Consider the following 22625-nt stretch of genomic DNA (forward strand, 5'->3'; position numbering starts at 1 on the left):
AGGGGTAGTAAGTGCAATATAAATGCTTTAATGTGTTGAAGAAAGATGTGTCGATCTCCCTGAAAGTAAAATATTTGTATTGGTCCCAGGAGTTTGCCATAGAGTAGTATGTTGATTTATGACAAATCTAGAGTGAGGTAGGTTTCCTGCTTGGATGTTGCTGCACATTTTGGGGACTTTGGCTAACAAGAGTGTTGCTAAGCAGGTATACCTATCTATTGGTGGGTCTGTGACAGTTCCTGAGTTGGGAATACCTTTAATTATGTTCAATAGATCTCAGGAAGGCTTTGTGAGCTCTTAGTTTATCAGATAAGAAGGTAAGCTGGTGACTGGAAAGGGAAAAACACAAAATACATTTCCAAAGATAGATCTGTTCTCCATATTAATAAATGTAGGACCAGTGTTCCAAGTTAAAAAATAATAAACCTTTGAATTCTTTAGCTCTCACATCCGATCTAAATAATTCCAATTGTGCAACGACTTGGGCTTTATGAACTCTGGAGCAATAAAACATTTAGGGTTGCATAAAGAAAACTGGCAAGCAAGCCGGAGTGATGGTTAACATCAGGGAGTCACCACACCTATCATAATTACAACACCTGGTTTCACCTCTTGCATGTTTAAAGCGTTACTGTAGCTCTGGTGATTAAGTGTAACTGCAGGACCACGCCCGCACAGGTTTAATACACACAGAGCAGCCACTTATTGGGCCGCAGATGTTGTGGTTTAAGGATTTATGCCGAGCCAATTTATGACTCTTTTGCCTTCTTTGTGGTGTAGCCCAGCCAGATTTACTCATACAGACTAGTAAAAAAAGAACGCCCCACATGCTTGGAGCACACATAACTGCTGTGGGGCTTGAGCCCTGGGTTCCGTAACAAGACACATTCTCCTTAAGGTTTCTGTTGGGAATCCTCTAACTGCAGTCACATATTAATATTTACATCTCTGCTGTTTCAAATGCTTCTGATCACACCAAGAAAAAAAGAAAAAATTGAAATTCCTGTAAGGAATTCTGAAATGTAGCACATTCTGTGTTTCTTTGCTATGGAATTACATGAGAGGCAATCGATTCTTACACTTTTTTAGCACTGTAGATTTCTTACAGCATATCCTCTTGCAGAAATTTCTTCCATATAAAGTACATTGGGGCATATTTAAGAGCCCCTAGTGCCATTCTATCGCCAAATTAACGCCCTTTTTAAAAATCTAATGTGGCGCTGGAAGGCCAAAAATGATGAGCCATATTTACAAAGTGGTTCAATGCATGCTTTGTCTCACTTTGTGACACTTTGCACTACATTATGCCTGCGCCAGGCATAATGTATGCAAAGGGGATGTTCCTCCACTGGGTGGGGGGCACAAAATGGTGCAAAGAAATCTGAGAGATTTCTTTGCGTCATTTTTTTTGGGCACTTTTAACGCCTGATCAGAGCAGGCATGAAAAGGAGGCTTCGATGACTACAATGGGCCTCTGGTGCTTTGCAGGATTAGAATCAAAATTGTTGACGCTAATCCTGCAAAGTGCTGGACTAGCATCAATAATTCTGACCCTAGTCACCTAACCACCGCCATGGTGAGCTGTATTTTAAATACGGCGCACTCATGGTGGTGTTAGGAGGGCGCTAACTGGAGCAAGCAAAGTGGCGCTGCACTGTGTGCAGCGCCACTTTTCTTAAATATGCTCCATTCTTTGTGGCAATCTGAGATCAATTATTTCACTACTTGTCTGCATGTGCATAAAAACCTGCTCAAAAGTAGTTTCTTTACTTTGCAACCAAAACTTCCTCCAAGCCATTAAGGGCCTGATTTTGAGTTTGGCAGATGGGGTTACTCCATCACAAAAGTGATGGGTATACTGGCCACCATATTACGATCCCATTATATCCAATGGGAATTGTACATACGTGATATCTGTCCCATTTGTGATGGAGTAACCCCAATTCGCCACACTTTAAGGGCCTTATTGCGACATTGGCTGTCGGACCAGCCGAACTGCAATGCCGCAGGGAGGACACCACCCTCATACCAGTGGCATCCCTTCCCCCTTTGCCCTATTACAATGTTCCTGCTGAGCTGACCTTAAGGGAGCTGAGTCCTATACCATAGCACAGAGGGGGCCGACCAGCACCCTTAGAATGAGAACTGTCTGCAAAGTTGATGGTGCTAGGCAGGGGTGGCCCCCAACAGACCCTTAGCCCCAGCCTTTCCATGGTGGTCAAACCACCATGGAATGGGGAAACTCCCCTGATGGTAAGGGGAGTTGTAATCAGCGCCGCCATGGCTGCCGTCAGGAACCATGTTCCTGGCAGGGATGGAGGTTCCCTGGTGGTCCCACTGCCATGGTCGTAATGTGGTGGTTGGTCTGCCAAAGTAGTGGTGGTCCAACAATCGCCACAAGTGTGTTGGTCCTTGAACCGCCACACTTGTAATCAGGCCCTAAGTTTTGGTCACATACTTCAGTATAGAGAATCACAATGATGGTGTCCTGCTTCTGAGGGTTTAGGAGTTTTTAGGTACTTTTGGCTCATTTTGTCCACGTCTGTTGACTGCACTACACCTAGGAATTTAGCATTAGCTAAGGAGCCGACTGGAATGATGGAACTGGTGCAAACACATTCAACACCATCATTATACTCTCAAATGGCTCTAACTTTACAGTGGCTGGCATGTCCAAATGCCTTAGCCGATGAGTCATAAATGGGCATGCAAAAACACTGAATTGTTCTTGTGAATGAAGGAATGCATTACAAACTAATTTGGAGTAAAGACTAATGTAGACATGGCCCATTTATTAAATATGTTCTTTGTCTATACTGCTCACCTAAGACTTACTCTTTTACTCGTTGTTTGGTCCATATATATAACCAAAATCATTTCTAAATAAAATTTGCGGTTTGATGTATTGCATATAGTTCCTTTCATTGGCCTTCACCAAAGAGCTTTCAGTTTTAGCAGTTAAGGGATGTGATATAAACAGGGAAGAAGCCCACCTGCAAACAATCCCAGGGTTCCTTATTCTTTCTCGCCAACAAAATTGCAATCTCATGACGGATTGAAACAGCACTTAGGGTATCTCTCCGATACTCATAATTTTTGCAAAATCCTTGGGTTTCATCCTAGACTCTAAGCTTGACCATGACATCCATATGAAGTTCATGGTGAAGAACACCAACTATTAACTGAGAGAGATGTTTGCGAAACAGTGGATATTTTCTGCCCAGACCTAATCTTAAGAGGTCAGTTCAAGCTATCTTCATCTCGAGAAGTGCAGTCAGCAATGCACTTCCCACTAGCCACCCAAAGGTACCACTTGCATTTTTTAAAGCAGCCCTACATACTCTGTTGCGTGCCTTATCTCCAAAACACAGACATTTGATAGCACAAGACCTTTCTTGGCCTTACTGAAGTGGTTACCCATTTTGGCACACAGCAACTAGAAGACCACCTGCATGGCGTATAAGGCATTACATGAATATCTGACACATACATAAGCTATTGCTGAATGAAGCAAATTGCAAAAGGTGTCTCCATAGTTATGACTCAGTATTCCCAAGTGCAAGAAAATGCTGTTTCCTAAACAACAACTTGAAAAGTTTGCAGATATCTTCCAATCATTATATGCTTGGCCGCCTTTCTTAAAGGGTTTGCATTAGTTTTAAGACAACCTTAAAAAACTCTTTCTTGAAGCCTGTCAAGTCACAGTGCAGGTAACAGGCCCAACATGATTCTCTGCACAACGCTGAATGTTGATTCATATTCAGCTGTAAATAGAAGATTGCTGCTAATCCACTTTTAGGAGTATATATTCATGATGCAACTTCCCTTCTTCTTTACCTTAAATTACTTTACAGCTTGTGAAGTGCTCAGGCATCACAGTGATGGTCATAGAAAACTATATAAAAAGCACAAATAATTGACCTAGGAGTACATGACAAAATGTTTTCATGATGGAAGATAAATATTGAATCCAAGGGCCATATGTACGAAGGCATTTTTCCAATCCTAACAGTGTGAATCACAATTTTGGGCTGTTAGGAAATGAAAAATGCCATTTAAGAATTTACAAAATGCATTTGTGGTGGTGCAAAATGTGATTCCTACGTCGGAGAAATCATATTTTGGAATTCGTAAAATAGGAAATCACAAATAGGGATTTCCATAATGTGAATCGCTAACCACTTGTACAACAAGGGCCAGATGTAGCAAAGGATTTGCGCGTCGCAAACGGCGAAAATCACCGTTTGCGAGGCGCAAATGCCTCTTTGCTATGCAGAAATGCATATTGCGAGTCGGGACCGACTCGCAATATGCATTTCAGAATCACAAATAGGAAGGGGTGTCCCCTTCCTATTTGCGATTCGGAGTGGCATGCAATACCATTTGCGACCGCATATGCGGTCGCAAAGGGTGTTGCAGTTACCATCCACTTCAAGTGGATGGTAACCCACTCGCAAATTGGAAGGGGTCCCCATGGGACCCCTTCCCCTTTGCGAATGGACCCAATACTATTTTCTCAGGGCAGGTAGTGGTCCAAGGGACCACTACCTGCCCTGAAAAAATACCGAAACTAAAGGTTTCGTTTTTTTTTTAAGTGCAGCCCTTTAAGGAAAACGGGCTACACTTAAAAAAAAAACTGCTTTATTGAGAAAGCAGTCATGAACATGGAGGACTGCTGACGACAGCAGGCCACCATGTATGCGAGTGCCTAGACTCGCTATGGGGCCGCAATTTGCGACCCACCTCATTAATATTAATGAGGTGGGTCATTGCGACCCCATAGCGACTCGCAGACGGTGTCTGAGACACCGTACTGCATGCCAATTTGCGAGTTGCAAATTGCGAGTCGCATGGGCTCGCAATTTGCAACTCGCAAATTTTCTTTTTGCTACATCTGGCCCCAAATTTCCTAATTGTGACTTTTCGCAAATTCGCCAACTAGCAATGCCGAAGCCAATAGGTTTTGCTAAACCGTTCATACTTGTTTATGTTGTGATGTATGTTGAATTGATAAACAACATAAGGAACTATTAACGGTTTATTAAATTTACAACAAACTCTATTATAACCTTTTTCTAATATTTATAATTCAGTTAGATAGTAATAAATAATGCAAAAGAAAAAACAATGGTGAGACATATTGGCTTTTCCAATGATTGTAAAAACTTGCAAATAGCTTCTTTCCCCAATTTGTGTGGTTATCAGCCAAATGTGGGGACGTAGTTCCAGTTTTGTTTGAATCTACTGCATGCACTACCGTCCATGAAAGACATTTGAACCTTCCCTCCGCCCAGCCTCTCCTATATCTATCTCCAAAAGGTAGTAATTTGATGCACACTGTAAAGGCTGGAACAATCTGAATGATGCGCCATTTGCCAAGGACATTTTAAAAAATAACTCTAGGCAGATCCTCTACGCGACCAGAACAGCTTACCATTCCACTGGAATTCAACTAAACTGTCAAAATAGCTGGCAAATGGTAAATGAACACGCAAATAAATCCACTCTGCATTCAAGTTGATAATTGGCAGTTTAAATCCAGGTACAAACGGTCAAGATCCATCAACACAATTTAGATTTTCAAATCCTCATAACAGAAAATTAAAATATGATTTTGAAAATTATAAAATAAAAGCATCTGAAACTTTTGAACTCACCGTCGAGACAGTGCAATTCCCATACCTTGGTCATTCAAGGAATCAGTCATGAATGCACTGGTGCTGATCTGTGCGGATTTAATAGTCTGTGTGAACTGACAAGGGAAGCATTTCATGTTCCGCAGTGCACAGATTCGCTTTTGGGTTTTCATGTGGGTGAACACCCTGGGTGGCAGACACAAGGAAAAGAACTCCCTCATTGAATGAGTACTGGCAATCGCAGTAATAAACAGAGACAGAGAAGTCTTTTCGGTGTTAGGAGGTGTCTGCTGGATGTTATCCAGAATTCCCCATACAGCTCAGCTCACAATACTGACCACGAGGGTGGTACAGCGAGTCGCAGCACTGAACTCTCCCCTCACCTACAAAGAAACCTCCAGTTCTTTGAGAACGGTGCTGTAAGTCAGTCTCCATCAGTGCAGCCCCTCCTATAGGATAGTGTCACAAAAGATATGAGGACAGGCGCTGCAGGGAGGAAAGGAGAGAGAGAGAGAGATAGCATACATTATGAAGCAAAAGATAAAAACAAGTAGTACCTTCAGTGTGGTGTCACAGAGGAAGGACAATGGCTACTGTCCACTTAGAAGTCACCGGAAGGTGTACTTGGTCCACAGGCAACCCGACAGGGAAGAATACAGGAAGTGAAGTATGACGATGTGCAGAGGGCTTGATGGACAATTACAAGCACCTAAATGAGAGTGACATTGGACTAATCCAATGGTAAGTACAGGTAAGTAAGGGGCTAGTCCGAAGCCCCTCTTAAGTTTTTTTTTCTTAACAAAAGATTTTGCAAGCAGCACGCAAGTGCTCGTGCAAGTGAAACCTAAAAAGGCACCCAAAAAGCATTAGACTCTTTCACAATGGCGGCTTTGTACTTTCTGGTGAGCAGATTTTGGCAGGGAGGCAGAGAAGGAGGAGGAGACAGGAGAGGATATTAAGAGTGAGAGTCACCCTGTTTGAACAGACTGAGGAGGAGATTTATGAGAACTACAAATTCAGTAGTCAGGTAATTCTTGATTTCATTGCTGAGTTACAACCTCAGCTACAGTGCCCAACACTCAGAAGCAACACAATCCCACCACATGTACAGGTATTGCGTTGCATACACCTCTTAGCTTCTGGCCATTACCACGGGGTCATAGCATAGGCAGGGAGGGTGTCACAAAGTACCTTTTCCAGGTTTTTATTGCAGGTTTCTGGACATCATGGTGAGCAAAGTTAATCAATATATATCTTTCCCTAATACCTCCCAATTATTGGAACAAACTCACTTGATGTTTTAAAGGGTAGCCCAGTTCCCCAGCTTCATTGGCTGTGTAGATGGCATACATATCGTCACATTTCCCCCCTCAGCAAATAAAAACACAGGAACAGGAAAAGCTGACACTCACTCAATTTGCAGCTAGTGTGTGATGTCGCTCGTATCATAACAGAACTTGTGGTCAGATTCCCAGGCAGCATCCAGGATTCATTCATATTCCGCCACAGTGGAATACAAAATCTACTGTCACAGGGTGAATTTGGTGATGGTTTCCTACTATGTAAGAGAAACACAGACTGAATGAATACAGTGGCCAGGACAGTGTGCAATGTGACCTAATGTTTTTTCTTCTCATGCTCCTAAGGTGCCAGTACATATGCCTTGTTTCCTTGGATACTCACACCATACCGGACTCCAGGACAAGAAGTGAAAGGCAGTACAACAGGGCACACAGGACCTTTGGGATCCTGAAGTCTGGCTTCACTGCCTCCACAGGATGGGTGTGGCACTACTGTGCAGACCAGGGACATGCTGCAGATCATTGTCACATGAGCCATACTGCACAATATTGCAACGAAGAAGGATATGCACGACATCCCCATAGAGCCTAGTTTTGACACTGATGATGACTTACAACTACTTCAAGTGCAGCAGGAGGGTCCACATGCAGCAGAGAGATGAACGTGAATACAGAGATCACCAACAACTATTTCTGAGGTAAGAGTATTTAAAACATCTAATAATGAGACATCATACCTGCTGGTAAGGCTTGGTGCATAACTGAGAGACCATCTTTTATTCAGGTAGCAATAACATAGTTTCACTCAAGGATTAACTGTATCCCTGTGGATGTAACATTGTGAAAAATAAACAACAAATTATGCAATGCCAAATAAAAGAAAGGTGACTCTTTCAAGTGAGTGTTCAAAGGTTTACTTCTTTCAGCCTCTGAGGCTGGGTGCCTTCTTATGGTCACAAGGCTGTTTGACGTTTGGCATATGTCGGCTTGAAAACCTAAATCTGCATGCCTCCTGAATGGATGTGAGACTGAGGCTAGAGCCCTCTTCGCTCTCAGGTTGGGGCAGGATGTTGGGGATACAGAGGTTTGGGCCTGTATATTCTAAAGGGCTGTGGTCACTTGCTCTAGCTAACGTGCAACATCTTGACAGTAGTGCCCCATGTCAGTCTGCCTGTTTACAGTTCATCTTGCAAGTGTTGTTGTGACTACTGCCAGTCAGTGGATGGAATTTGTGAAGGAATCAAACCTTGCCAGGTACTGTCGGTCCCTCTGTCTCTGCACATGGTGCTCCTTTTCCATTGCAGCTAGCCACAGTTCCTGCCCTTTCTCCAATTACTCCATTGGCCTAGACTTTCGTAGCAGATGCCTGTTTACAGTCCTATTTTGTTTGCAAGCACTGTGGGGAGATAATGGACCTCTTCAAGCCACCAAACACAGGAGACCTCTCCAACATGTCATCTGATACATTATCAATACTTTATCAGTACAGACTGTAGATGTTTGACCTCTGTGCTGTTTGTGTGTGTGGGGTCCCTGCCCTGCTATTGCCCCTCGTCACTGTCCACAAACCCTGGCAGTGGTTAGATGGTTGCTCTCATGGCATTTGGAGTTTCCATGATCGGCTGAGTGGATGGTGGTGTTGTGTTCTTAGTTTCCACATCTGTGTCAGTAGCCCCTTTAGCTGCAATCAGCTGTGATCTGTGGAAATGCATGTATATAGTTAGTGTAAATAAATGGTTAATGTTTGTCCACAATGCTGTTGTATCTATGATTCATGTGTTTGTGACATTTGTGTTGTACAGATATGTCTGGTCCAGCACACAATACAACAGACAACTGATGTGCACTACAACTCCCATGATGCATTGCCAGAGTGGTTAAGCACCTTAATGGAGTTATTCTTGCTGTGGTGTATGATATATGGATTTGATACCAATATGTTATGTTAGGTGAGTAAAGGGAAGATGACTTTCCCTGGTTGGTGCCTGCAGTATTGGGGGTGTCAATGTCAGACACTCCCACCACTCTATCTGGTCCAATTACCCCCTGATGAGTGTCTCCATCGGAGGAGGGTGTTTTGAGGGTCCACCACCTGTTCCACATCCCTCAGCCATTCTGCTGGCCACCTTCTCCTTTGTGCGAGACCTCAGGTTGTACCACCATTTGTGTATCTCTGGGATGGTTCTCTGGGTGACTCCTAGGGCGTTCACCATCCCCAAGATACTGGTGCAGATCTTTGTTTTTTGGCTCTCTGGTACTGTGAAGGAGGCCAAACAGTTGGTCCATATGGGAGACACATTCTTCTGTCCGGAGCTCCAGCCCCTTCTCCAAGAATTTTACATTCATCTTCCTGCTCCCTGAGTCCTTGTTCACATCTTCTTTGGACAAGTTGTTCTCCAGGAATGGTGTGATACACTGTCAGGAGTGATGCAGGATCACCCCGTACTTCCTGCACCTTCATAGCCTTCTGGATGATGGCCACACCCTATGCCTGACATAGGGTCTCACATCATCATTCAGCATCCAGAAAGCAATGTTTTCTATTTTGCAATTTCCTAATTGGAAATGCAATTCTGTTGGAGTCACTCTTTGTGGAATCGGCGGTTACATACTTACCGTTTTGCAATTCCCAAATGGTGATTTCTATAGATTCACAATTTGCAAATCCGATTTTTCACAAATATGGCACCAAGTCTCATTGTGCCTAAAACTGTGCCTTTTGTGCAGGTACAAAGGTGAGCAGGAAATTACTTTTCGGTTTGCAAAATATAATTTTGAATTGACTGAGAAATGAAAGAAGTGGTTGCAATGGAATGTATCAATAGTTTGCAACTGTAATTCTGGATGCAAACCTTTGAAGAAATAATTACCTGTCCAAGCAGGTGGTTGCCAACGCACAGCGGAAGCACAGTGGTATAGGGCACTGTTGCTTCTCCTGACACCATTCATTGAATGGCAGTTTTTTCTTTTTTTTGTCACTGCGAGGGATAAGAGCTGCTCAAAAAACAAGGTTGACAGTCAGTAAATGTGAATGCAGGGATTGCCAGCCTGCTGTCACTCGCATGCCCCCAGCCCATCCTTTATTACTATTGACAGGGACATAGCAAAGGACTTACATAACATACATATAATTGAAGCAGGAGATTGAGCATGTCCTTGTGAACAGGCATTTAGTCATGCGCCTGATTAGTACAATAGTTCCAACACAAAAATAAGGTGTGGTCTCATAAGAGTCACTATGCAAAAAACACTGACTTTGTGTGACCTCACTCTTGCTATATTGGCTGATTGTTCCTCAATTGTGCTTCTAGAACACATCTCCGTTATTGCTGCTCTGCATTGTCTGTCTACGAAAACCTTCATATTTGTATGCTTCAAAGCAATACTTTTAGAGCCAGCTACTCCATTCACAAATTAAGAAGCTTCAGGGCATGTGTCGAGACACTGCCAAAATCATGCAATAATTTAAAGTAGATGAAGTATCTAAGAAGACTTTCCTGATTTTCAAACTACGATTTGATACTGCCACTGGAATTGGGTGTTACCCACTCTCATGTGTACATGCTGTGAATGTGGGGTCAGAACTGGGGGCTACTTAAGTGCATTTATGAACCAGCAGGTAGGAGCCTAACCAAGCACATCATCAAGCAAGTAAAGATGTAGGCGTATGGCCCAGATGTGCTATATGTAATGGCAGTTATATTCCTGGCAAGTGTATTCAGTTGTAACAGTCAGGATGTGCCTGCATTTCTAGGGTACCCATGCCTTAGAATTGTAACTCCAAACCTCGAATATTTGTGAAAACATTTTTTTCTCTGAATGCAGCACACAAAGAAGTACCAAAGCAGCATTTTTTAATGATTGTTTATCTTCAGGAAGGGACACCTTCCTGCACATAAACAATTATCCATGGCATTTTGCTTCTTCAATTCAATTCAATTCGCCAAACTCTACATTTCTTAGAGCATGGTCAAAATTAATTGAGGCTTCCCAAGTGAAAATAAGGTGTTGTTTGTTGCTCGTATTGAAGGGAATGGGGAAAATGGCACCTTCTCCTTTAGTTAAATATGGTCAAAGCAGATATCACACATCTTTGATGATTTTATATAATATATAATAAGCTTGAAATGAAATGAGTTAAATTTTTAGTAAATTAGAAGCACAAACAGTGCAAAAGCTGGGCCTGATTTAAAGTTTGGTGGAGGGTTACTTCATCTAAAAAATGACAAATATTCCATCTGCCGGATTAGAAGTGCATTATATACAAAATGTGATTGAGTTACTGTTATATTGTCAACTGAAATAAACGTTATATGTGTTTTCAGAACTTCAATATAAATTATTATTAACATGATTATCCCCAGGGTCCCTCCGTTCCACTTCCCCTCCCCCTTGCTTTCTCTTGGTTCCTTCTAGAATATTAGTTCAGAGGATTCTTAGTTGTTATAAATTGGGTTTCTGGTTGGTAGAGGTGTGAACCCTGTCAAAGGAGGAACCATAATCCTAGTCAGGCTAAGTCAGATGCACACTAAAAGTTAACCTATGCTCACCTTCTGGTTGCTTGGCACACAGCAGTCAGGCTTAACTGAAGAGGCAAAGCGTAAAGTATTTGTGCAACACTTCAAATAGTAAAATAGTGAAACACCAGACAACAATGATCCACTTCAGGTTTGTAAAATAAAATATATCATTATGAATAAAACAAGACCAAAACAACAGAGTGGAAGTCGAGATATCAATTTTTAAAAAATAAATGAAACTGTAGTGCTGAGTAGCATAAAAAGTGCCAACTGGGACTCTGTGAACTAGGTAAAAGTCAAAAGTTCAGGCTGATGGTGATAGAGCGCAGGCTGGAGACCAGACCAACACAGGGCCCACTGAGCAAGAACACCTTGGTCCTCGAGATGCTTGGGTTCCGACCAGCGCAATGATGTTGAGTGCTTCGGTTCTGGGTCCACGCTGAATAAGCAGTGAATTAGTGTGTCGCGTTCATAGAGAGGATGAGTGATGCGTTTATTCTGGGCCATGCACAAGGGACGATGCGTCATGCAGTCTGCAATGCAGTGCTCTGATTCTCGCAGCAGAGATTCATTGTCATCAACAGTGATGTGGTGTCCTCGATTCTTGCAGCAATGTTGATGCAGTAGTGAAGCGTCAACATTGAAGGTGATGCATCGGTTCCGACTGGCACAGTGAGGTCGATGCATAGTACTTTGCAGGAGCAGCCAGAAAAAACCCACTTTCAAGGGCCCTTGACTGCGTTGGCACCATTTTGCAGGGCAGGACTCACAGATGGCAGAGTCTACAGGCTGTAGCCGAATATTTGGAAGTCTTTTATGTCACTGTGACTTCAAAAAACAGGAGGCGAGCCAGCAAGCCCTTTGAGTCACTCCAGGTTCAACTGTTGCAGGTCCAGTCCTCACCCTGGCAGCAGGTACAAGGATAGCTTAACAAGGCAAGAGTCCAGCAAGGCAAGAGTCCAGCAAGGCAGGGATCCAGCAGAGTTGCAATCCTTTCAGCAGCACAGTAGTGCTTCTTCCTGGCAGAGTCTTCACAGGTCCAGAAGTCTACTGATTTGGTGTGGTTAGGGACCCAGTAGTTGTACCCAGTTGTGCCCTTGAAGTGGGGAAGACTTCAAAGAAGGGTTTTTGAAATGCATAGAGATCCTTACTTCCCAGCCCTGGCTCTAGACTATCACCAGGAATAATCTGTCCTTTCTGTGGGAGAACAAGCACTGGCTATTCAGTTGTGTCAGCCCTTCCATCCATTCCTGCACAGGAAGAGCCAGCTTAATTAAATTGAGTGCTCAGACACACCTAAACTACCATGTTTGTAGCTTTCTAAGGGAACAAATAAAGTGTAGCAGTCACCCACCCTAGATGTGTATTGGAGACAGGTTCCAGCTACACAGAGCTGTAAGAGGAGATATACGTCCACTTTCTAAAATTGGCATTTCTAAAATAATAATGTCAAATTCAAGTTTGCCAGTAAAGAGGACTTATCATTACCATTCCAATTATATGAAACATGATATAGCTACTCCTTCTCAATCAGGAATTACAGTTCAAAAGTAGAATAAGGATTTTGCAATGTTAACCTATGAGAGGTGTAGGCCTCACAGTAGTGAAAAACAAATTTGGAGGTTTTTCACTACCAGGACATGCAAAACTTGAAAGTACCTGTCCTACCTTTATTTACACAGCACCCTGCAATATAGTCTACCTGGGGTGTACTTTAGGGGTGACTTATATGTAATAAAAGGGGAGATTAATACTTGGCAAAGGGTTTTAAATGCAAAGTCAAAGTAGCAGAAAAACTGCACACACAGGCACTGCAATGCAGGCCTGAGCCATGGTTAGGAGGCTACTGGAGTGGGCGGCACAATGGGTGCTGCAGGCCCACTAGTAGCATTTAATTTACAAGCCCCAGCCATGTGTAGTGTACTTTACTAAGGACTTATAAGTAAATTGAATTTACCAATTGAAGTTAGGCCAATGTTAACAAGTTTTACGGGAGAGAGCACAGGCACTTTAGCCCTAGTTAGCAGGGGTAAAGTGAACAGAGTCCTAAAACCAGTAAAAACGAGGTCAGAAAATGGAGGGAGGCAGGCAAAAAGTTGGGAAGAAGACCACACTAAGGCTGTCAGGTCTTACATAAGTGAAGCGCTGTTATCAGTGGTATTACTGATGCTGACTAGCAGTTAGCAAAATAAATGCCCCTTCTCTGATGCAAGCCTACCACTTTATCTTTATTGAAAAATAAAACAAAATTTGGCAGTGAAGTATGGGATTCAATAACCTGTCACTACCTTTACTGGCCGTGGCACCTGCTGTCATCCTCAGCTGGTTGGAACAGCCACTGAGATCCAAACAGTATCCTGACAGTAGCAAAGTTCATTGTGGACACTGCTTTTTGTCTTTGGCTCTCCCCTGGTGAAGAGGCGGAATCAGAGTTACCAAGGCTGGAGAAACCTACTTGTCTGAAGCCAATTTTAACTGCGCCTGCCTTGATCTTCGAGCAATGCCTTTCTCCTCACAATAACTGTGGTTCAAGCCTCAGTTTCATACAACACCCACCATTTTGTTTCCTGTGCTTATCTGCAGGATTGTACATTTCAACAGATAAGCAGCCATCATAGAACTGGCATTTATTCTTCACAGAATGAGGATTGCTTAAGTATGTGGTTTCACTGAAGTTGTACCTGCCTTGTTTCCCACTTAAAATATGATCGGATTCAGAGGGCTCTTTAAGGAACATAAAGCCCATTATACGGAGACCTCTGGGAATTGATCCTTCTACAAAATGTTTGCACTAATATCTTTTAAATAATTTGGGAAAGACTGTTACTCACTATACTTATGCACAGTAACAGCTACTGCAGATACATGATTTGCCCTATTAAATTTAATACAGGGTGATATGCAGTTTTACCCATTTCATAGGTTTCTACAGGCAAAGGGAGGTCTGCCTGTTGAATGGAAATGGTGGAAAAAGTAGTTTCTTACCTTACAGCCATAAGACACTGAAAAAAATCCCTGTAGAGCAGAAAACATGCATTTTACTTCATTTGCTAAGCTCAGACGGCCAAAGAATCTTCAGATCTTTACCTAAGATGGGTTCACAGGCGGAAGATGAGGAGTTTGATGAGCTTGAAGAAGTTATGTTGATACTGGAGCTTAGATTCAAACCTACCATAAACACAACTCTGGAAAGGTATCACTTCGATACCAGGAAACAAAGGGACAACAAATGTTCTGATGAGTTTCAAACAGCCCTGAGAAGTCTTTCCAAATCCAGTAGTTGTGATACAAAAACTAATGAGATGATCAGGGATCAATTAATGGTTAACACCAATGTAAGGAAGATCCAAGAACATCTATGGGACATGGTGGACCCGGCCTTAGAAGAAGTAGTGAAGTGTGTAAAAGCCATCGAACAATCAATGTCATGGATAAACGAGGTCAATGAAGTAAAAGAACAGAAGAAAAAAGTGGAAATATGTTACATGGAGAAGAGAAAAATTGGCAACAAAAATCGTTTTCACAAAGAAAGGAAATTTGGAATGAGAACTGCATGTTAAAGATGTGGGAGAGTGCCCCACATTGCCAACTTCAGAGGGTGTCCGCACAAAACAGAGGATGCAGTGCATGTCATTCCTGGGGACACTTTGCTAAGCTATGCAGAGAGGCTAAAAAAAGAGGTAGTGTGAACATTGCCAATATATCAGAGAAAGAAACCAGCAAAACATCTGCTGGGTAAGTGAAAGAAAATGTCCTCTTGGTAGAGATGATCCATTCTGAGGGAGGGGAAGACATAGAAATCTTAAGAGCTCCTAAGTGTGTGCTTCATCTAATGCAAGCCATGCTGTCATTTCTGGCCGATTCAAGGTCACCTGTCACCATAATACTTGGAGACATCTTTGAGGCAACATGGCCGACCCAACGCATACCGTTGTCACCATCTGACATACGTGTTATGACATTCAATTGAAACAAGATTCATATACATGGGTACATCTCCACCAAAGTATCTTTCAAAGACAGAGTTGCTGAAATAAAGATCTGTGTGCCCAATTCAGATGTTTGCGTGTTAGACTGAAGAGATGAAAAACTCTTGAACATAATTCTCAATCCATGTACTGCTGTGCTGGTGATGGTTATCCAGGAAGAATACCCAGGAACATTCATCCACCATTTGTTCCCAGAAGTGTTCGGTGACAAGACTGGGAAGCTCAAAGGTTTCACCCATCTCATAAAAGTGAGAGCAAACAGTACTCCAGTAAGACAGAAAATGAGAAATGTGCCGTTCAGTGCAAGTAGAGATTTATTAGAAAAGCGACAAAAGGATGGCATTATTGAAGAAGTGGAATCCTCCAATTAGATTGCTTTGATTGTTTTGACAAAAAAGTCAGAATAATGAGACTATATGTTGATTTAAGGGCAGTCAACGCTTACATCATTGCCATCAGTCTTTTTCTGCAGAGGATCAGTAATCTGTTTTCAATGTTGAATAGAGTGACTGTTTTTCCACTCTGGATTTGCACCATGTGTATGTTCAGATTGAACTGTCAAAGCAATCACGCCATACTACCCCTTTCAGGGCATATCAATACAAAATGATGCCTTTCAAGTTATCAGCCACTTCCGTGTTCCAGAGAATGATGATTCATCTATTCGTAGATACGGAAACCAGTGTTGGATGCTTCCAGCACAATTATTTGATTTTCACAAAAACACAACAAGAATGAAATATATAGACTAAAGAAAGCTGTTCTTATTCTGTTCCCACAAATGAATCCAGTCCGAAGTATTGTTTGAGATCACTTGATTGCTGCAAAGGGTGTCAAAGGGTGTCAAACACAAAAGTTATTTGGTAGATGCTATATACTGCACTACTGCACCGGATGATATGGAGAAATTAAAGTATTTTGCAGGGTTATGCAAATACTACAGCAAATTTGCAAAAAACTTTGCTACTATAATGGAGCCTTTACATAAATTGTTGAGAAAAGATGCTGAGTATGTGTGGGAAGATAAACAACAGACAACTTTCCTCAACATCTAAAACCAGATAATAGAGGCCCCCATGTTACAACCATTTGTTGAAGGGAAGTGGTACATCATAACAGTGGATGCAAATGCTTACGGCCTCAGCGATGTCTTCTCACAAAAGTCCAGTGGCAAGTTTGGACAGTGGCATTTGCATCAAGGACACTAAGCAAAACCGAAAGGAAATACTCAATTATCTAAATGGAACTACTTGCATGTGTCTGGGGAAATGATCATTTTAGACACTGTGGCCCATATTTATACTTCCTTTGTGCTGAATCATCATAATTTATTTTTATGCTAATTCAGCGCAAACGTAACTCTATATTTATATTTTGGTTCTAGTCCCGTCTAGTGCCAAAATATTGGAGTTAAAGTCATTTTTTAGATGTGTAATCCACCTTGTGTCAATGAGATGCAAGGTAGGCGTTCCCGTCCCAAAAATTACTCTAAGACCCTAGCGCCTTATTTATCCTCCAGTGCAAAAATGTTGCATAGGAGAGGCAGGCCTAAATAATGGTGCTAAGCCTGCTTAGCGCCATTTTTAACACCTGGGTCATTTCCATGTTCAAGCACCATAGAAAGAGCCTACAGGTGCCCACCCCAAGCCCCAGGAACACCCACACCCACACAAGAGAGACACCACAGGATGGGGGACCCCATCCCAGGTAAGTAGAGGTAAGTATTTAAAAACATTTTTAAGTATCATTGGGGGCCCTGAAATGGGCCCCCTTATATGGCACTGCGTGCAATGGCCATGCCCAGGGGACCCTTGTCCCCTGTGCTGGCCATTGGGGTGGTGGAAATGACTCCTGTCTTAGAAAAGACAGGAGTCATGTGGTATGGATGGTTTTGTGTCATAAATGACGCTAGGCAGGTTAGAGGCATTTATTGCCTCTAACCAGCTTAATGTCATTTTTTGGTGCAAAATCCCCTTCCTCCATCCTGCCACTCCCACCCGGCTAACGTCATTTCCTCAGACGTTAACCCACACTCTGCACCGGGTTGCGGGATTCCATGAATTTGGTGCCCGGCAGGCGCTTTGGAATGCCGCAAGCTGGCGCTATACTTTGTGCAGTTTTGCACCAAAAAGTATAAATTTGAACCTATGTATGGGCCAGTAAATTTGCATTACACACCGACCACAAATCCCTTTTCCATTTATTCTCTCCAGGTGGTGGGGGAAAATCCACTGCACGGGTAGCCAGGTTGTGCTCCAAATTTTATCAGTGTAATTTCGAAGTGGCCCTCGTACTGGGTAAATGCAACCAACCAGTGGATTTTTTATCCAGACTTCCCACAGAGGTGCCACCAGAGACAACCCTTTAAATGGAAGAAGGAGAAGTAATGGCTTATATTGGTGAAGCCAATTTTGTGGTGAAGGGGTAAATGAGAGTGTATGGTTTGCAGAAGATGCCAAGGAGGAGGAACTTAAATGCGTAAGAGGGGTGGCCTTCAGGAAAAACCCTGAGCAATTAATTGTATTAGTTCCCTAAAGTTGCACCTGAACTTAGTGTGGGGGTGATTTGTTTTTTAAGAAACTACAAGTGCCTCCCACCCAAGTGTATTTGAGAATGGTGAGAACAGGCCATCAAGGACACATGGTATTGATTGTCTGTGCTGAAAAACTTGTTGATAGAATACTATTGGTGGCCAGGCATAGATGGTGAGGTTGAATGTATAGTTGGAATTTGCAAAGTCTGTTCTGTCTCAGCCAAAACTTGTAAAACCCAGGTACCACCCATGAACAGCATGGCTAGGCCCACAGTGGCATGAGGAAATTGGGCTTAGATATTTCGGGCCCATTTAAATGCTTATAATCCAATATGCATGACGGCTATCCCAGCTGCCATATTACGATCTCCATAGGCGATAATGGGATCGTAATACGGTTGACAGGATGTCTGTCACATTTGTGATGGAGTAGCCCCCAAACTCTAAATCAGGCCGTTGGTTTGCTGAATTTTGCGAGCTTATTTGTTATTAGGATTTCCTTGTTAAACTTTGCAGTACACATATAAAATTATTTATGTGCACGAAGGTATGCTACAAATGATTAACAATGGTTTTGCCATTTATTTTCCTCCTTTCAGAACTAAAGTGTAAACTTTTCCCTACTACTGAATGGAGTTGAATTTGTTTGCTCCTTTCTGAGTTACACAAACATCGTATTACACGGGCGGCAACATTATGAAAAAATTTACTAGCTCTGTTTTTTACATCAGCACGCTTGGCAACTTTGAAAGTATCTTTTACTTTGTGAAAAGAGGAGCAGGAGCTTGACGTGGCAGGGTTGTGAGTAGGGATACAGGTTTTGAGCCCATCGCCACCCGGCCAACTATGGCAGGGGTGGGAGGCAAAAAGATGGGCCGGAGCTTACAGCGGATCTTCCGGCTCTCCAACCAAAAAACAATTTACAACAGCCTTTGAGGCTTTCGCCACTCTTTATAGGCATTACCAGCTTACTGCGTGCACAGTGTCTGATATTGGCTCTTTATTGGGAGATCGTGTGAAAAGAGTTGAGACGATGTGACATGAGGGCTCCAATGGAACTGGCAAGTCTTCACCAGTGCAAAGTTCTTTAATGTGAACCTGGAATCAAGCGAGCTATTATTTCATAACAGCAATGAGGCAGTATATTAGTAGTGCGCGTCGGGCCAAGTGGAGATCCTAACCTCAGCTCAAAGTTTTGCAACAGGACTGAATAATACACAGACTTAGAAATGTTCCGACAAACAAAATGTTGCAATGTCGGCACCAGTCTGTACAAGTTAAACCCATAGCATTCAAGAGTTAGTCACTTTATTTAAATAACAATACGAAAACATGATCATCTTAAGACAGTGTTTCATTTTCCTTGATCAGGTTCCAAGGTGGGTGGAGTCAAACTGATTTATTGAAGGAAGGGGTTACTTGTGACAGGGTTAGAGGTGGGGCTGAAAAACGCCTGAAGAGCAATTTAGATCATTATGTAAGGCTACATTTTTGGCGTCCTATGTAAAATGTTGCTTCATCCATGCTGTCTTGCTTGAAGCTTCCAGTAGTAATCTGGTGTCCTCTTGCTTGCAACCCCCTAGGCCACTGTCTAATTTTGATGGGGTATTCCTTGTTTTTGGTGCCTTATAGGAATTGTTGTACCAGTACTGACTGAGAATCTGGCTTCTCTGCCGAACCTTTTGAAAGGTACTGCAATCCCCACACACGGAATTTGAAGCAGTATTTATTTATTATAAAATGCTTGTTAAACAGCTTCAACCTCCGTCCTCCCGCTTCAGCCTCCAGGTCTCAACTGCCACATAACCCTCAAACCCACCTCAACATTCCTAATTCTCCTCACTCAACTTTCCCTTGTTCAGTCGCGCGGAAGCGCACAATGGACACGTCCCAACACCTTTCTGAAGTGGAGATGGGATTGTTCATCCAGTAGGGAATGGGCAGAGGTTTTCTGAGACAGGGTGGCATGAGGAGGTATGCCATGCCACATCTGTGAGCTTCCAACAACATGCGACTATTCCAACACCTTCAAGAGTATTCACTTATAGACCAAACCGAAAACAAAACACTTTTACCCATGAACTTGTATCGGCTGCCTGTATCCTTACATAAACGTTGATGCAAAGGACGTGTCCATGTGATAAATATCAAGAGGGTCTAATATGTAAAAGAAACAAGCATACTGTGATGACTTTATGCTGGTATTGTGTTACTCACCTGTTCCACACCATCCTTTTCGGTGAGGTTTTTCTTCCATTCTCGATTCCTTATTAAAGTAAATGGTGACTCCAGGTAACGAAATAAATTGTTGGAAGTGACCTGTGGTGATACACATAGTTTAAGGTCTGTTGGGATTAGGTAGAGTCAACGTCTGAGATTGGCAGGCGCCAATCTGACACGCGAAGCCTGCACAGCGGCAGATCACTAACTACCAGGTAAATCATTTGCTGATGGTAAGTATTGCCTGGATAAGGAAGGCCAAAGAACAAAAGCAGACTCTTGGCATAGTTATTTTTCAGAAGGCGGCCAGTATATGTCTCTTAGCTGTTAGAAAAAGGTTTGGTCGAACAGCTATCGGCATGGGTATAGTGGTTTTGCAAGCAGAATAGTAAATCTAGTTAATAAAGACTCACTTTTGGTTGCAGTTTTTTCCTTATGCTTGGGCAAAATAATAAGCAGGCAAACATTTGTGAAATTTCCCGAAAGTTGTTATTACATGATTTTGCATAATTTGCAGCTGCTGCTGACTGGTTCAGGGAGATAATGTATCACTAGAGACAGTTTCTGGGCGAACCATTGTTCTCCCAGGTACCTCATGTGATATTTTTTATAGGGGGTATTCCTGTATGTGAAATTTTCATGTGATATACCGATAAAGCAGATTATGTGTAATCATGCGTAAGGTTGCATAATTATCAGAAAATGTTAAATTTCTTGGAAAACATACCTGATTGCGCATATTCCTGCTTTTTCATGAAATGTTTACTTTGAAAAAATGAAACATACTTAGAAAGGGCCACGGTAATTCAATGTGACGTAAAGAATTATTCATGTGACATGCAGTATCGTGGGGTCCGTTTCAATCTAGCCTTATTAGAGGGAAAGCACTACAAGTCTTCAGGTCAACCACCACAGCCTGCACGAAAAGCTTTTCCCCCAGAGATCCGTTCCCTTTTTCTCTAGCACCCCTAAATTGCAAGAACTTTCCAAATCATCTGCTACTGACATGATACATAATTGTAATATAAATGCAATCTGAATTTCAAATGCTCCGTGGCCACAGCCACAAAACCCCATAGTAACTAGGAATCTGACTATTGGAGTATCTTATTCTGACCCCTTTTGTCAGACAAGCTAAACGAAAAATTCCCATCTTGTCTAACCTACATGATAACGCTGATACCACAATCACGGCTTCATTCTGAGTGCACACTGACGGCCTCAATCCCTTCTGAGACCCAATACTCAGAAGGATGTGATAACACGTCCAGCCCTTGTAATTTACCTGTACCTGGACACGTTGGAGGTCGGTGAATCTTTTAACCGAGTCGGGCTCTCCTCATCCTAGAATAGTCGAGTCACTCAGATCCATAATCAATAACTATTGCAATTGGTAATCAATACTCAATTAATAGCTCAATATATTACATCAGAAATCAATAACAGTTGATATTTCGGCGCACCATGACCTTTCAGTCATGAATAACCACACCAGTTTATCAAAAGTGAATGAATTTATTTCCCTATATTAACAAAGCTAACACGATATATATAAGTCTCAAAACCAAAAGATATATGTATATGAACATTACTGGCTGTCCATAACAGCGGAAGAAACGCAATCTACGCAAAATCTGAATAATGATACACTCAGTTATGGCAATGCAAATCACTAATGTGACTAACTGTATTTGACTAATCTCATACATTGGTCAGCATAACAAGATTTCAGATTAGCATGGTACATCGAATGAATACCTCAACTAACCTCTAATTAGCATTGGCATGTGGGGCTTCATGCAAAACGAATTTAGTCAACACAAATTTGGAAAACTTCTAGCTAGGACCCTATCAAAATAGCAGTTGGTACCTAAAAGGAAAAACACAATGCATAATACATTTATTCTTTCATATTTACCAAATACAAACAGCATTCAAGAAAAGTCTTCGGCCCTCAGGTACCGGTTCGATCAGCATGGGGCAGGTTTCAAAGGGGCAAAGTTAAGGGCAAGCTTCCTTGCAGCGGCAAGGAAAATGGGGCAAAGTTACTGCATGGGCAAGACGGGGCAAATCAAAGTTAAAGTCTCTAGGGTGAGAATTCTTAAAGTCTCTTTCTCTCGAATAGAGAAAAGGGCATCAGGGTGTTGTCCAAAATGGAGTCCGGCATCTGGCTTCAAACTGGCATCGAGGAAAATGGCTGACTTCTCTTTGTCCAGTGGGTTTAAGTAAGGAACATTCCAAATTCTGCAGGGTCCTCCATTGAAGGGTTCATAGGTTGGCTTCAAATTGTCCAATGAATATTGTCTTTTTACTAGCTCTCATTTATGCATACTCTGTCCTTGGAGCCTTGGAACACAAGTTGTAACATGGTTTGCCAATTATTTTACTATCTGTACCTTCATTGTCCGCACCTGCAGAGACTGACC

Source organism: Pleurodeles waltl, chromosome 7 (assembly GCF_031143425.1).
Source record: "Pleurodeles waltl isolate 20211129_DDA chromosome 7, aPleWal1.hap1.20221129, whole genome shotgun sequence".
Lineage (NCBI taxonomy): Eukaryota > Metazoa > Chordata > Amphibia > Caudata > Salamandridae > Pleurodeles > Pleurodeles waltl.